Below are 15588 nucleotides of genomic sequence, written 5' to 3'. Positions count from 1 at the left end.
ATTGTCGAGTGGGCAAAATAAGGAGCCAGAAGTTATTCACAAACTTCGATATTCTGTAATACATAATTAGAAGGAAGCTAACTAATAAATCAGTTGCAGTCACTTCCTTTATTTCTTGCACTTAATTATTCGTTATCTTATGCTTTGCTAAAATAACGGATGCAATTAAGTCCTTACTTTGCCCGGGACCCAACAGTGATTTATGAATGACCTTGAAGAGTGAGCAAACACTACGACGGAGACAAAACTACTTGCTATTCTGTATTAATATGTTCTGAAGGAAGGGGCTGTCGGGGAATTTTTAGACTTTTTTACAGAACAGCATTTGCGATTTCTAAAAGAGGAGAATAAAAACGCTGAAAGAGTGACGCTAAGGGCAAAAGGGAAAGGTTTTGCTTTCCCGTTTGAAAAATTTCACAGGATCATCATTTTATTTATTTTTTAATTAATTAATTTTTTTCAGTAAGCTCTCCGCCCAACGTGGGGCTCGAACTCACGACCCCCCGACCGAGAGTCCCACGCTCCACCGACTGTGCCGGCAAGGCATCCCCAGAATCCTCTTTTAAGCGCAAGCGACCTAACCCTTATCCCCCCACCCCACCCCCTGCCCCGGCCCTGTGGAGTGGACTTGCTCTGCGAGTCTCCAGGCCCGGGTGGGGAGGAGGGAGGCGGCTGGAGGGACAGCGCTCCCGGCCCCTCGGACGCCAGCAGCGGCGGGCGGGGGCACACGCAGCCGCGGCCCCGCGCACCGTCGCCTCCGCCCTCTCCCTCCGACCGGCGCCCGCACCCCCGCCGCGGCTCGCGGACCGAAGGGTCCCAACCTCGCTCAACACACTGCCCCCTTCCCACCCGGGGAAGGGGGCCCTACTCGGCCTCTGCCACGAGTCTCTGGGGTCTTTCCACACCTTCCTCCCTCTCGCCGAGGGTCGCATCAGCAGACCTTTCTTAAATTTTGTTCGTCTCTCTGCCTTCAGATCTTCTCAGACCCAGGCTTCAGCCTGAGGGGTCTCCCCTCGGTCCTCTCCCTCGGTCGGCCGAATCCCTGCACCCTCCCCCCCGAGGGGTTCCCCCCCTACCCCGGGCGCCCCCCCACCTCCACTCACCTCGCGCCCGCCAGCTCTCCCGAGCTCGCTGGCGCCGGGCGCGGTCGCGGGACGCGCACGCCGGGCGGCGGCGGGGGGCCGCGCGCGCAGCGTACGCGGTGACGTCAGTGCGCTGGCGGCGGCGGCGGCGGCGGCGGCGGCGGCAGGGCTGTTTGTTCTGCTCTCCCGCAGCCGAGGAGCCGAAGCGGTGGCTGCGGCGGCAGCGGCTGCCGGCAGTGCCCGCAGGCGAGCGGGGCCTGTGAGCGCGGCGGAGCGGCGGGCGCGGCGGGCGGGCCCCGGCGCCGCGCAGGCAGCCCGAAGAGGAGGGGGCGGCGGCAGCGGGCGGCCGGCGGGGGCGGCGTGCGGCCTAGCGTCTCAGGTGAGGACCGGTGCCCTTCGGGGCGGCGGGCGGCGCGGGGAGGCCGGCGGGGACCCGCGGCGCGGCCCGCGTAACCTGCATTGCGTAATGGGGCCGGTGCGCCAGCACCTACGCCATCGGCGCGGCGCGGGGGCGGGGAGGCCGGGGCGACGCGGGCTCGGGCCTGCGGGCCTCCCGCGTCCGCGCGCCGTGCCGCTTGCGCCCGGCCGGGGCCGCCTGCGCCGTTGGCGTCGGAGTGGCCGGGTCGCTCGCGGGTGCTCGGTCGTTGGCGCCGCCGCCCCCCGGCTTGGGCCGGCCGGCGGGGCGGGGGCGCGGGTGGGGGGCGCGGGCGCCGCGGCGGGGCGGGTGGCCGGGGGCGGGCGGGGGGCGGGCCGAGGCGCCCGGCACTTCCTGCCGCCGCCATTTTGTCAAGTGAGGAGGAGGAGGAGGAGGAGGAGGAGGAAGCGGCCGCCGCGGGCTCCGCGGCGCGCCCGGCCCCGGTAAGTCCGGGCCCGGCGTGGTGGCCACGGGCGCCGTTGTCCCCATCCGCGGTCCCCCGGGGCTGGCTCGGCCGCTGCCCGGGCGCTCACGTGGGCCGGGCTCAGCGCGCGCTCCCCTGTCGCCTGGGTCCTCCTGCCCGAGCTGGGGCAGCGCGCCCCCGCCCCCATTTCCTCGCCTTCCCGGCGGTCCCCGGAGCTCTGCGGAGAATGGGTCTGGTCCCCAGGGGGAGGGAGGAGGCTGCCGCGGCACGCCTGCCGGGAGACACCCCCGGGGGTGGGAGCGGTGCTGTGTGGGGCGAGCCTGACCCCCTTTACCTACCCACTCCCAGCCTGGCAGCCGTGCGCTGGGCGCTTTGTTTTGCTCGGTCGATGCTCGCTGGCGTCCTTGCCACGGCCTCTTCTGTTCGCTGTGTTGTGTGGGGTGGTGGTTTGGGGTGGGGATGTGGGGGAGTTGTGATTCAGCGAAATAAAATGACACAGCCCCCCCCCCCCAAAAAAAAAAAAAGAAAAAGAAAAACGGAAACAGCACAACTTCGCCCGGCTGCCCCCCAAGGCCCGGCCTTGGATGAAAATGGGAAATCCCAGTTTGGTATAGTGGACAGTGTAAATACTTGCATTCAGGCCCGTGGATGAGTCATGTGCTTTTGCTAAGTGGCTGACCTCCCATTTACTCAGGACCACAGCATTGTTTTTTGAAATGTTATTTTTATTTTTCACTCCGTGTTTTCTGCAACCTGGTGAGGTGTATGGTCTTGGTCTTTGGGTTGAATTTGGTGTGTGTGTTTTGGATGCAAGAAGTGACCTCTTGGAGTCTGTGCTTTCTGAGAATTGAAGTGTCTTTGCTTCCCTTTGGGAGGGCTCTACCTGTCCGTGTTTACAAAAACCAAGTCTGTGTGCCTGTAAGCCAGTGGCTCTTTGGTGGTGTAATAATGGTTGGGAGATTTTTATGAATGGGGCTGTCAAGTTCCCTAAGTTGTTAGTCCTTAGAGTTTGTAGTCTGTTAGTGGTAAAGCTATACTCAACAGGATTTATGAATGTTTTCAGTCCCAAGTGGGTTTTGGGTGGTGGTACAGTCTGTTTTATGATCTCGCCAGCAACTTAATAAAGCATTCCTCCTCTCAGTTTAATTTGGGTGGGGATTATCTTTCCTTCAAGGTATTACAGATAACCAAGCTCTTCTCCCCCAAAACTTCAACCTGAGGAAGATAAACCTCTCAGATGGTTCCCATTGACTAAGTCCAGAAGGAAAAGCGTGATCTGAAACAAAATGCATTGCTCCCCTGTTATCCACCATACCTCTTTCCTTGGTAGGAAACGTAGTATCCAAGAGGTCAAGCTGTGGAGAAAAGCTCTTAAGTTCATTTTAGTTGGTTTTAACTGAAAGGAGATGATTGCACCTCTGTGTATCTAGCTAGAATTCAGCACAGCCAATTTGCTGAAGAGGAGGAGCTCTGCCTACAGATGAACGTTCGAACTTGAAAGGGGCTACATATTAAGGACAGGTTGGCTGTTCTGGGGTGCTAGTATGGCTAGCTTCTCTAGCTTGGATGGGGATAAGGAGAAAAGAAAAACTGCCGAAGAATTGCAAGAGAATTGACGGCTGCTTTGTAAAATTTCCACTGAATTATTGAATTGTTCAAAGGAATTTAGACTTTGTTTCCAAAAGTTACTCTTTTGAGCCAGTTGTTGTGATCTTTGTACTAAATTGCACTTTTGTTTTTGAAGGTTGGGGGGGATGCAATATTTTTCTGTTACACAATTCAGGTTATTGAATGACTTGAGATTTACAGACCTAGAAGATTGGAGTCCTTGTTCTTAATTTAAAGTAAAAACCGTTTGGTACATCAATGATTTGTAGACTCTGGGCTGTTAAATCCTTTGACAACCCGCTGTCATGTGTCAATTGTAAAGTGTTTCAATTTCCGATTTTGAATGAACTTACAAAGTAGATGTTTGTCTTTATGTTGCTGGCAAATGTATAAGAAGGAAAGAAAAGCTTGACATTGGAAAGTGCTACTAATATTTCATACATCTTTGTGAGTTTTGCTGTTTCGCAAAGACTGCGCGTTTGCAAGGTGAGAATTGTGGGGATTCTTTGCAGATGCTGACAGTTCGTTTATGATTCATTAGACATGAGTTTGTAAAAATAAAATTTTAAGTTATTTTAATTTTTTACTGGAATGTGAGTTCCATGCGGGCAGGGTTTTGTTTGCTTGGTTTTACCTATTTTAAGTCCCTATTGTATCCTCAGCGCCTAGAAGAGGACCTAAAATAAAATATTCTTAGAGTGAACAAACTGGAAAGATAAGTGAGCAAGAATTTGGCATGTCCAGGGGCTCCTCAGTAGCTCACTCAATTAAGTGTCTGACTTCAGCTCAGGTCATGATCTCACGGTTTGTGGGTTCGAGCCCTCCGTCAGGCTATGTGATGACATCTCAGGGCCTGGAGCCTGCTTGGGATTCTGTGTCTTCCTCTCTCTCTGCCCCTCCCCTGCTTGCACTCTGTCTCTCTCACTCTGTTTTTCTCAAAAATAAACTTTTTTAAAAAAATTAAAAAAAAAGAATTTGGCATGTCCTTAATACCAAATGCAAGTAATTCCTCTTAATATCGTTAGGAGGGGATATAGTTGGTCAGTAGTGATTTGCAAAGAATGTGAATTTTAACTGTGATGTTAAGGTCCAGAAATTGCAGTAAACTTGCTTATGGTCCAAGCCGTGTGGCATGCAGTTGCTTCTGTGCACTGTCTACTGTACATTTCCCACTTAGTTTGAAATGTGGTGAGTGGGTTTGGGCTGTGGTTCAGCATTGGCCTGGGAAAAGTATTTTTAAGAGGGAGATGAAGTGGGTAATAAACATGTATGGGCAGCATTTCTTAATGTGAATCTCATGTTTTTAATAAAAACTTGATTTGCGTGTGTGTTGTTAAACATTGAGTCTTTTTTTGTTGTTTTTGTTTTGTTTTTGTGATATTCGTGTTTCATGTGTATATAATCGCCCAATCAGTTTCAAGTGATTAGTTCCTGAGCTCATACTATATTCACGGGGAGACAAAAAGTGAGTTTTCTTTGGTAGGTTCATTTTTTATTGATATATTCATTCCCCAACATTTTATTGAGTATAAATTGTATATAACTTGAGCATTACACTATTATTGTAAAATCCCACCAATCTCTCTCTTTTTTTTTTTTTTAAGTTTATTTATTTATTTTGAAAGAGAGAGAACATGAACGGAAGAGGGGCAGAGAGAGAGAGAATCCCAGCAGGCTCTGTGCTGTCGGCACAGAGCCCAACGCAGAGCTGGAACTCACAAACTGTGAGATCATGACCTGAGCCGAAATCAAGAGTTGGATGCTTAACCTACTAAGCCACCCAGGTGCCCCTTTAAAGAAAGAACCGCTTTGTTGAGATACAATTCACACACGTTACAGTTCCCTGGTTTAAAGTGCACATTTCAGTAGTTCCTAGTATATTCAGAGGTGTGCACCGATCACCACAACCAATGTTAGAACATTTGCATCCGTCCCAAAAGAAACCCCTATACATTAGCAGTCACTCTCCATCCATCCCTCCCCCCCCCCCCCCCCCCGCAACACATGGCAACCACTAATACATTTTCTGTTTCTATGAATTTGTGTATCCTGGATATTTCAAAAATCATAGCCTTTCATGTCTGACCTCTGAGTATAACATTTTCGTGCTTTGTGCTACAGCACGAATCACTGTTTCATTCCTTTTATTACTGAATGATATTCCATTATGTGAATACATGCCACGTTTTGTTTATCCATTCAGTAGTTGGTGGATATTTGGGTTGTTTCCACTTTGGCTGTTGTGAATGGTGCTGCTGTGAACATTCACGCACAAGATTCTGTGCGGACATGTGTATTTTCTCTGGGGTAGCTACGTAACGAGTGTAATTGCTGGTCATGGTAACTGAGGGTGTGCAATGACTTTTTAACTGCCTTGATTTTCTAGTGCTTTCACAAGGGGTTAAAAGAAAAGCTTAATGGGTTAAGGGTGTACCCATTATAAAAAAATGAGGGAATGGAAGTGCAAGGATGTCTGCGTGTTGCATGTAGTACAGCCTGCCTCGTTTGATCCCAACTTAGTTTTTAAAAATTGTACATTCTTCGAGAACAGTTTAAAATGCTGGTAAGGCACAGAAAACCATTTGGAAGATGAACCCCAAACTTGTGTTGAAAAGGGTAACTGTTAAAACTCTTAAAATTTCTTTTTCAGCCTAAATAGGCTACAATTTCTCAAACTGCATGCGTACATCTAGCTTAAATCATGGGATATATTCTCTTCTAAAGAAATAGATGAAGTCCATTGTCACAGTTAGGGCAAACAGCCATCTGTCCAATTCTTGACTGAACCCTGAAAGGGAATAGCGGTGATTGGTTTATGTCATTTGAAAATGAGATTGTGAGATTTGTTTTTTCTTTAAGCAAAAGTAGTTCATGGTCATTTGAAATAATTTGAAAAATAACAATGTTAACGTTAGATGTCAAAAACTGTCCTTTACCCTCATTTTTATTTCAATTTTTCATGTTAGTAACAAAATTGATTATACTCTTAAGTTTTCAAAAAATATTACGTTGTGAACATTTCCAGAATGCTCTATTTAAATAGTTGCCTAAATTTTATCATATGAATGAATGTACCATAATTCTATTTTTGGACCTTGTTTTCAGGTTTCCTCCTTTTTCATGTCTAGAGAGGGGATCACTGGATCAGAGGGTGTGTATTCTTTCAAACTTGATACAAATCAGTTTTCCAGAAAAGTTCCATGAATCTCCCATTTCTCCAATCACAGCTTGACACAGGGTCTTGTTTGTTTATTTTATTTTTTAAGTTTATTTTTGAAAGAAAGAGCAGGGAAGGGGCAGAGAGAGAGGGAGACAATCCCAAGCAGGCTCCACACTGTCAGCACGGAGCCTGATGTGGGGCTCGAACTCACAGAATTATGAGATCATAACCTGGGCTGAAGTCAAGAGTTGGACGCTTAACCAACTGTGCCACCCAGGTGCCCCAACAGAGTCTTGTTTATAAGGCTGAGTTTTGGTTTTTTGTTTTTTAACGTCCCCCCCCCCCGAAAAAAAAGCAATTGGGCAAAAACAGGGTGTCCTCTTTGGTGTGTTCTGAAGGCATCTGAGAAGCAGATGTGTCTTGACATCTTGCTCTTTGACCTTTCTACTCTCTCCTGTTAGACTTGGACTTTGTTGCCTGAAATCAGGCCTCAGAATTCCTAATCCTGTGATAGGAGCCTAGTGTTATCTGAATACTCTGGGGAAGGGTGACTGGAAAGGGCTTAAGCAGCCTGTTGGCATCCAGTCCTGTCTCATTTTTGCTGGCCCACTCCAAAGACTGATACCACAGGCGTGTCACAGACCCCAGTTTGAATCCTGGCCCTGCTGCCAGGATTTCAACCTGTCTCAGCCTCCTGCAAATTTCACCTGCCCATTTTTCGGTTTAGAGTAAAATGAGGCCGTGCCCTCTCGCAGGTAGCTACTACGCACTTGCTGTCATTGCCCAGGGGGAAGAACAGAAGAGGCAGCCAGGTCTGAGAGTAGAATGCCAGAGGGCCGCGAAGGTGTAGCAGCTGGCACTTCCGGATATTGTGCCGCCAGGTGCCTTCTAGACGTGCCCCCTCTCCCCCCAGCCTTGTTGTGTCTCCCGAATTGAACTATGAGTGGGGATCATTTGGAGAAGGTGATTTCAAGTGAGGGTTAGATTTTTTGTTTTGGTTGGTTTTCTTTGTTTGTTGTTTTTTTTGTTTTTTTTTAAGTGAGGATTTGTTTTTATCTGATACTGAGATTAAAAGTGGTGGTAATGGGATTAGGGGAAGTTCAACTCTGAGGGCGTTCACTCTGTGGTGTTGGCTGCAGCGTTTGGGGAAATGATCCAGCAGGGAAAGGTAATGTGTATTCTTGGGCCTAAAATGTAACTTTTCTATTTCATTAAAAATGGGTTATGTGAGTAAAGGCAATGGCCAGGGAGCCAGAAGTCGCTGGTGGACTAAAGTTTTTCTAGAGCATAAGCACAACATCTATCCCTACCTTCTTTGCCCCCTTTGGCCCTAATTTGAATTATGTTGACATCTGAGCTTGAAAAAAGGATTCTGGTCTCCAGGAAGGTTTGTGTCACAAGTCGGGATCTCCCTGGAAGAGAGGCAGGCAGCTGGATGGACCAGGCAAGTGGAGTTCTGACTGGAAAGTTACGGTTCTGCTACTTTGGGCCTTGTTGACCACAAGAACTAGTTGATGTCAGTCACCCTTCCTGGGGACCATCAGGATCCATTATCACATGGGGTGTTTTTTGTTTGTGTTAAACCCACCTGGAGAATATCTTTCAGAAATCAGCCAAATCTCAGCATTTGACTGCAAATTAAGGGTACTTGGATGAATATGTCATTTCTCTCTCTTTTTAAATTTTATTTCTTTTGAGAAAGAGAACACAAGCAGGGGAGGGGCAGAGAGAGAGAGAGGAGAGAGAGAGAGAGAATCCCAAGCAGGCTCCTCACTGTGAGTGCAGAGCCCCCCATGTGGGGCTCAGTGTCAGGAACTGTGAGATCATGACCTGAGCCGAAACCCAAGTAGATGCTTAATTGACTGAGCCCCCCAGGCGCCCTCCCCCCCATTTTTTCCTTTTGAACTGTGACATAATCACAAAGACTTTTTATAGTTCATTCTAGGTATAGGCTGTTCTGTGATCTTTTTCTTGGAGAAGTATTGGCCTGTTTTGCCTAATACAGGAAGTTGCAGGTCTTTGGGCTATGGAGAGCAGACTTGGTTGGAGCTGTGTCACTGGAGAGGAATAACTGTGGAGTGGAGTCCACTGTCAGAGTTCAGTCCCAGCCCTGACCCCCCCTTCTGGTCTTGACCTCAGGCAAGTTACCTAATGGTTCTAGACCTCAGTTTCCTTATTGGTAAAGTGGGGTCTGTATACCTGAGCATTGGCAGGTAGACAGAAGTGGGGGGGGGGGTGGTTAACATCTGTATTGTATTTAGATTGAGTGGGGTCTGAAGGGAGTGCTTGCTTTGCTCTGCCTGAAAGGCTTTGAGAAAAGCTGTCCAGGCTCTACTTTGCATGTGGTCACCTTCCTTGTCTTGGTGTCCACTTAAGGCTGAAACTCCTTGTTTGTTCCTTGTTGCTGTCAGGTCAAGAGGCACTGGCACACTGTGGAAGCAGTACCAGGGGAGAGGTGTTGGGCTTGGTATTATGCAATTTCCAGAAACAGGAATTAGTAATTCCCACGTCCTCATGTGTGACTAATGTCCCCACTTGTCCTACCCCAGGCAATAACACATAACACACCTGTGGGCAAATTGGCCTTTGAGACTGTTTTGTGTTCAAAGGGTGGGGGTGAGATAAATTTGGGGATTTTACATCTGAAACATTTTCATTGTTTTTTGAGGAAACATATTTGGTGGGAGCAGATTGTTACTGTGAGGGGTGAAACCGGAGAACTGAAGAACTGCAAGGAGGGTGGAACCTGCCAGTGGTGGGGGGGTGGGGGGGGACGCAGGTGCGCGCACGTGCATGCACAAGAACTGGGTGCAGGGGCACACTGTACTCACATTGGACTAGTCATGTATCCTCTCAAGACTCAATTTTTCATATGTAAAATGGGATAACAGGTTTGGGCTCCAGAGAACTTTGACCAGAATCTAGATTTTAAGAGAAAGTCACTCGTTTTATATCTGTCTTTTTCAAACTGTGGGTAATGATGTGAACTGAAAAGGTTGCAATCATTGTTTAAGGGGGGAAAAAAAAGAAATGTTGGAAAGTGTCTCACACATTCAAGAGGATTTTATAAAACCTTTTCTTTGATTTTATGTATTGTGATGGACATGATAAAATGTGTATGTTACTGTGGGTCGTGTCAGAACAGTGTGAAATAATATTTTAGATAATATCCAATTGTAACTGTCGGTACCTTGATGGTATTTTTTTTTTAACCTTTTTGCAGTTTGTTTCTTCATCACTTGTCCAAGGGTGACCCCTGTATATGCTTTCCAGTAGCAGGTGAATTGCATTGATCTTTAGTTTCTTTTCTTCCTTGTACCACTGTTTGCTAAACGCTCTGTAGGGGGTGGAGCGGCTCTGAGAGTTGAGGAAGCATGTAGTGCTGAAGGTTGTCAGCAGACTGCAATAGGCAAAACAAGAAGTATATAGTGTTTTGTGTGTGTTGTTAAAATTCAGCTGAGTAAATTTTAAAGATCTTAGTTGGCTTTATTCAGTGATTCATTAATCGGGCGACACCTCATCCAGTAAATAGAAAGGCGCTCCAAAGAGCTGTATAAAATGGAAGGTTTTTATAAGTAGAAGGGGGTGGGATGAAGTTAGAAATGCAAAGAAACAGGCTGTTTTAGGCAGGGTCACCTTCCTTTAGGGGCTGGGGTCTGTTGGGCAGATGAGCTCACTAGTGCTGGGCAGGTCATTCCAGATTGACTGGTTAAAAATTCCACCTCTCGGAGAAGTTGAAACCATGATTAGGTATTAAGTCTCAGTTTGGTGACTGTGGGGCTTAGCACAAGTGACTCCATTTAGAGCCTTTTGTCTCTTTAAGTGTAAGGCAAGCTACCTGTCCTTTATTCTCTGATACGTCCTCCCGATTTTTAAATTAAGAGGCTTCTCTCTCTGTCTGTTTTTTAAGGAAATAGTTGTATTGGTTAGGTCTTTCTGGTATAAGTAACAAACATAAAATTACTTAAAAGGAAAGTCTGTTGGGTGATGTGAACATAAGTCTGGAGTGGGTAGGGCTCAGGCACGGTCGAATCTAGGGGCTCAAACAGGGATATCAGAGCTTGTTACCTATTTCTAGTATAGTGACCTCAAGGTCAAGATTGAATCTTCTCTTGTAATGCTGTCTGATGGCAGAAGACTCTGCCTTGGATCATTTCCCGTCATTGACCATGTGCAGAATGGGAATGCCAGGCAACCTTGCCTCACACGCAGCACCTGTAGCCCATCTCTGCCCTCCATTTGCTCACCCCAAACGGTAGCTCCAGCAGCATCTTGCTCATCATTATGAGATATGCTGGATGGAATACTTTGGTTGAGCAAGACGTCTGTCTTTTACACTAGAAGTAGTGTGCTCCCTAACTGCAAACAAGAAATTTTGGATGGCTGAGAGGGAAGTTAATTTCCATACGAAGTCCTAAACTGGAATCCAAGAGTGAGTTATCAGGAAAAGGGTAAAGTGAAGATGGTATTAGGGATTACGTATTCTAAATCCTTTGGTAGAGGGTAAAATGAAAGCTAGGATTTATCTTGCCAGGTCCTGGGTGCAGAGGGGCTGCTGTGGGGCTGAGAGAGGAGTCAAGCCAAGTCTCAAAGTCTCTTTCGGGTGGGTGAGATGATGTGGGTTCCCAGTGGTGACTGGAGCCAGTTTGGCAGAAAAATAGCCCTCAGGAAGCACAGGGGTGAGCTGGGCTTATACCCTCGAGGAAGCACAGGGCAAGACTTGGAAAAGAGACCCGGTAGATAAATTTCAGTAAGTGCTTCCATGAATGAAATTGTAATGGAGAACATTTCAGTAGACTGGGTTCATCTTTCATCCATGCCTGTGAAAGCTACAGTTGTAATTTTGCCATTTGCTAAGCTGTTTCTGTACTTAAGTTCGTTCTTGTAAAGTCTGCTGCTTGACATTCCTCTGGTATTACAAAAAGCCTGCTCAGATTTCCATAATCAAAAACAAGTGTTAAGCACTGTTAGGGTCATCGTTTTCCTGCAGTTCTTACTGTTGGATTTGTGCAGTCCTTTAAGGAGCTCAGAATAATTGAGGATCCAGTGGCCAAGGATGAGACCAGCCCTGCCTCTCACTAGCACTTCAATTCTTAGCTTGAGGGAAGGTCAGAGGTCATCTTGAGACTGTGCCAGATGCTGTGGGTCCTTTCTCCAGGAAAAATGCACATGCATGAACATTGAACCGTTGAGGGAGACAGTTTTCAGAACCCTGAAGTCCATCCGAGGAGTATGTACTAAAGTGAATTTCCTGGATTTTACTTTGAGAATGAAAAATTTATTATTACGTTAATTGAAAGACTCTTGGTAGTTTTGAAGACTTTTGTTTTCGCACTAGCTTGCTTTCGCAGACATTTATAAATTTATGACTTGGAAACAACGTGGAACGCCCATTTTGGTTTGTTCTTGAAAAATCTTCCAGAGGGTTTTATAGAGCTGTCAACCTGGAGTGTCAACAGTGTTGCAAATTTCCTCGATACCCCTGTGCATCCCTCTTTTCCAGCTTGTTTTCTTTCCTAGGGATGAGGAATGTCAGAATGGGCCTATCTGTGTCTGCAGAAGAAGGGAGGTTTTTGTTCACTGAAGCTGCCGCTGTTTGTAAAACTGTCTCCAGGATTTGGTGTTGGCCTGGAGCCTTTGCTGCAGAAGGTAGCCCAGTGGGCCACTAGCCAGCCTGTCATTTGGTGGTGTTGGGTGTGGGTATACTTGGAATTATGGCTGTGGGTCCCTATTGTGGTTTAGTGCCTCCTTTCTGCTGTGGGACATGTGTTCATGCGTACACCAGAACTACATGCTGAGGGATGGCAAGGGGTCATTCTTCACCATAATATGTTCATGCTTAGGAATATGAACATGCTACTCCAGGTGGTGTGCGTGATGCCACTCTGCTGTCTCCCCAAATTCCTGCGTGGTAGAAGGAATAGGAAATACAGTACCTCATAAACTTGAATAATTCATACTTTCGTAATTGGGGCAGGGTTGTCAGAGGTTGCAAAAGAACTATTACTTCTAAGAATAGTGCATATTAACACCTCCTTTGCTCCTTAATCTCTAAAGTTTGAAGATTAATCTTGTTATGTGTTGATGGATATTTAAGCATTTACTGTTGGTGTTGGCTTTAATTAATCCCATTGCTCTTCTCACTTGTATTACAGTCTTATTGTACAGGCATGATTTTTGTTACTTGAGCAGTTTCCCCTTTCTATTCTGTAATTAAGAGAAACAAGATAGGGTACATGGAAGTTTTGTAAAAGATGGTGCCATCCACGTGTAGGTTGTTTTAATTTACAAGCTTCACTGAAAATTATTTGGCTCTCAAGTGCTTTCAGTTATTAAAAACCTGCTAAGTAATAAAGTCGTGTATGTGTGTTCATTTGTTTTCCTTTTGACACTAGGAAACAATTGAGCTGACAGATTAGCTGTCTGGAAATAACACCACCTTTGTGTTCATCTATTTCAGAATCATAACACACATCTTTGTAATCCCAGGAATGCAGTTTTGAGTTACTAGTGTTGGAGCCCTCTTGAGTTGCAGCACATACAGCCTGTAGTTTAGTTTGCCCGTCCTCAGGGTCCTCTCCCAGGACATCTCTGGGCCTCTTTGCTGTGGGAACCCTGTGTGAACATCCTTCCCTTGTACGTGTGAAAACTGAATGCCCACCCTGGCCTATGGCTCTTTCCGCTTGCCTTCCCGACCCCCACATTCCCTTTGTTCACCTTGAGGCAGTGCTTTTCTTTTATCCATGACTCTTTGTGAAAAGGTTCCCTGTGACGGATAGAACTATCTTTTCTGAATGTATGTGGGTTTTTTGTTTTTTTCTTTTACCGGCTTGCCTGTTCTGAAATGGTGAAGTCAAACACGAGTCCCCTGGCTGTCTTTGTCAGCCTCAGTATATGGAGCTGCAATGTGGGTCTCTTTCCCACTATTTCCCCAGACTGGGAGCTTGAGCATACACGTTTATGAGCACTCTGTTTTGGTGGGTATTTGAGTGGATACTATGGCCTAGGAGCTAGATTTCTAAGAAAAGCTCTATGTTTTCCTTAAGTCTTAAGAAAACAACTTTACTAATGGGGTACTGGTATCATCTTGGTTTTGTAAAAGGTAGCTGGTGCCCAGAGAGCTCAGTCACTTGAGCAGGAGTGCAAGGGCATGGAGCTGGTAAGTGGTACGCCTGGCTCTAGAGCCCACGTGTGCACACGTGCGTGCGCGCTCTCTCTCTCTCTCTCTCTCTCTCTCTCTCTCTCTTTTTGTTTTTAAGATTTAACTAATCTCTACACCCATCGTGAGGGTCGAATTTACAGCCCTGAGATCAAGAATTGCATGCTCCACCATCTGAGCCAGCCAGGCACTCCCACATGCTCCTGACTTCGTTCTACAAGCTGTGGAAGGAGGGAATCGGCCACGTTCAGATGGATGGAGTGGTAACTGACGTGCACAAGATAGATCATGGGAGTGCTCGTGAGAGGTACAGGCCAGCCACTCTGAGAAGAGAGTCCTTCCAGCTGTGAGCATAGGAAAGGAGCTGGCATTTAGGCTGGTCCATCTGTGAGACAGCTGAGGCCTGGACAGAGATTTGGACTGTTCTGCAAGCAAGCACCTGCCCCTCGGAAGCACTCACGGAGGAGGGTCATTACTCTGGCTGCAGACCTCTTTTTCATCTGGGTATCTGGTCATTAAATGCAGTGCCACCCTCCAGAGGAGTCTCATGAAGACATTCACATGAGTGGAATTAAACTTCACCTGCCTTGATTTGGTTTCACCTCCAGTTTTTCCTTGTTACTCTAGTGAAAGTCTGTGAATTCAGACAAAGGAGTTGGGGGAGTCAGTAAGCTGGAGTAAACTTCGTCTTTAGCCCATGTGCCCTGGGCTTGCTATATCAGGGTGTGAACTGGATGATCTCCTAGGATTATGGTGAGTCTCTATCTCAAGGTGCTGCTTATTGTAGGGTGCGATTGCGTTCCAGCTCATGGGTGTTTATTTCCCACTTAGGGACTGTTGTTTAAAGGGAATTTCCTGCCTGAAGCAAACAGGCCCAATTCTGCCAGGGTGTGTGTGGGACTTACTAGATAATGGGGCACTGTGCTGTATCTTGTGTGTGCAGTGAGAATTCAGTGATGAATAAAAGTGTTTCCCATGTCTGTATGCTGAGTACAATTAAATCATAACTGGGGGCAGAGTGAGGCAAGTGTTTCAGGGGGTCCTAATATGTCCAGTGGTGGGCAGTGGCCCAGTGCTAGAAAGGTGGTAATTCATTTAATAAGAGTGCCCTGAAGAAACATCATTTTACTTTTAAAACCTTTCTTTGACTTTATAAGATCACAAATGATTTCGTTGAGTAAGAGTTTGGCTCTGAGTACTGTGAGAAAAATCTAGTAAGAGAAAATGGTAGAAGTGGTTAAACAGACTTCATGCAAAACTGAAAACTAGACCAGTAAGTAAGCTAGTTGGAATATGATCAGAAGGTAATAGATCTATTGGAGCAAAATTCTCCTGCTGCTTTAAAACCCCACTGTATATATATAGGCTAAAACCCAAACCCCGATCCTGTGGTACTCTGGGCCCTACCTAGCTTCTATGACAGACTGCTGTCCCATGTCTTTGTTTTTTTTTTCTAGGACCCCCCCCCCATCTTTCAGGGTCCAGTTTTGATCTTATTTTACAGTGACCTACCCCCCCCCCCCCCCCGCCATGCACAGTGTGGGGCGTGAAGTACCCTGAGATCAATTCGCATGCTCTACTGACTGAGCCTGGCAGGTGCCCCATGACCTTACCCAAGTTTTAAAGCAGTGCTGTCCTGTGGAACTTCCTGCAATAATGGCAAATCTTTAGTTTTTGAGTTACCCAGCATGGTAGGCACTACCCCACATGATGAATATGCCTGCTTTGACAGGTTTTAGA

The 15588-nt window shown here is 46.9% G+C and overlaps 1 protein-coding gene across 4 annotated transcripts in view; it reads left to right on the top strand.

Moving 5' to 3' along the window:
• The first annotated feature begins 1230 nt into the window (after positions 1-1230).
• The window catches only part of BRD4 (bromodomain containing 4), an 86765-nt gene continuing 72407 nt past the window's right edge, over positions 1231-15588 (top strand). For 2 of the 4 annotated variants that reach the window (XM_042978440.1, XM_042978437.1), the window contains exon 1: positions 1849-1940. The gene's annotated coding sequence lies outside the window, so the exon portion shown is untranslated. Of the gene's footprint in view, positions 1462-1848; positions 1941-13972; positions 14602-15588 lie in introns of those variants that run through there. The other 2 variants (XM_042978438.1, XM_042978439.1) reach the window with 2 other exon arrangements.

Source organism: Panthera tigris, chromosome A2 (genome assembly GCF_018350195.1).
Source record: "Panthera tigris isolate Pti1 chromosome A2, P.tigris_Pti1_mat1.1, whole genome shotgun sequence".
Classification (NCBI taxonomy): Eukaryota; Metazoa; Chordata; class Mammalia; order Carnivora; family Felidae; genus Panthera; species Panthera tigris.
The sequence above is the reverse complement of the archived record's forward strand: the minus strand, read 5'-3'. Positions and strand labels throughout refer to the sequence as shown.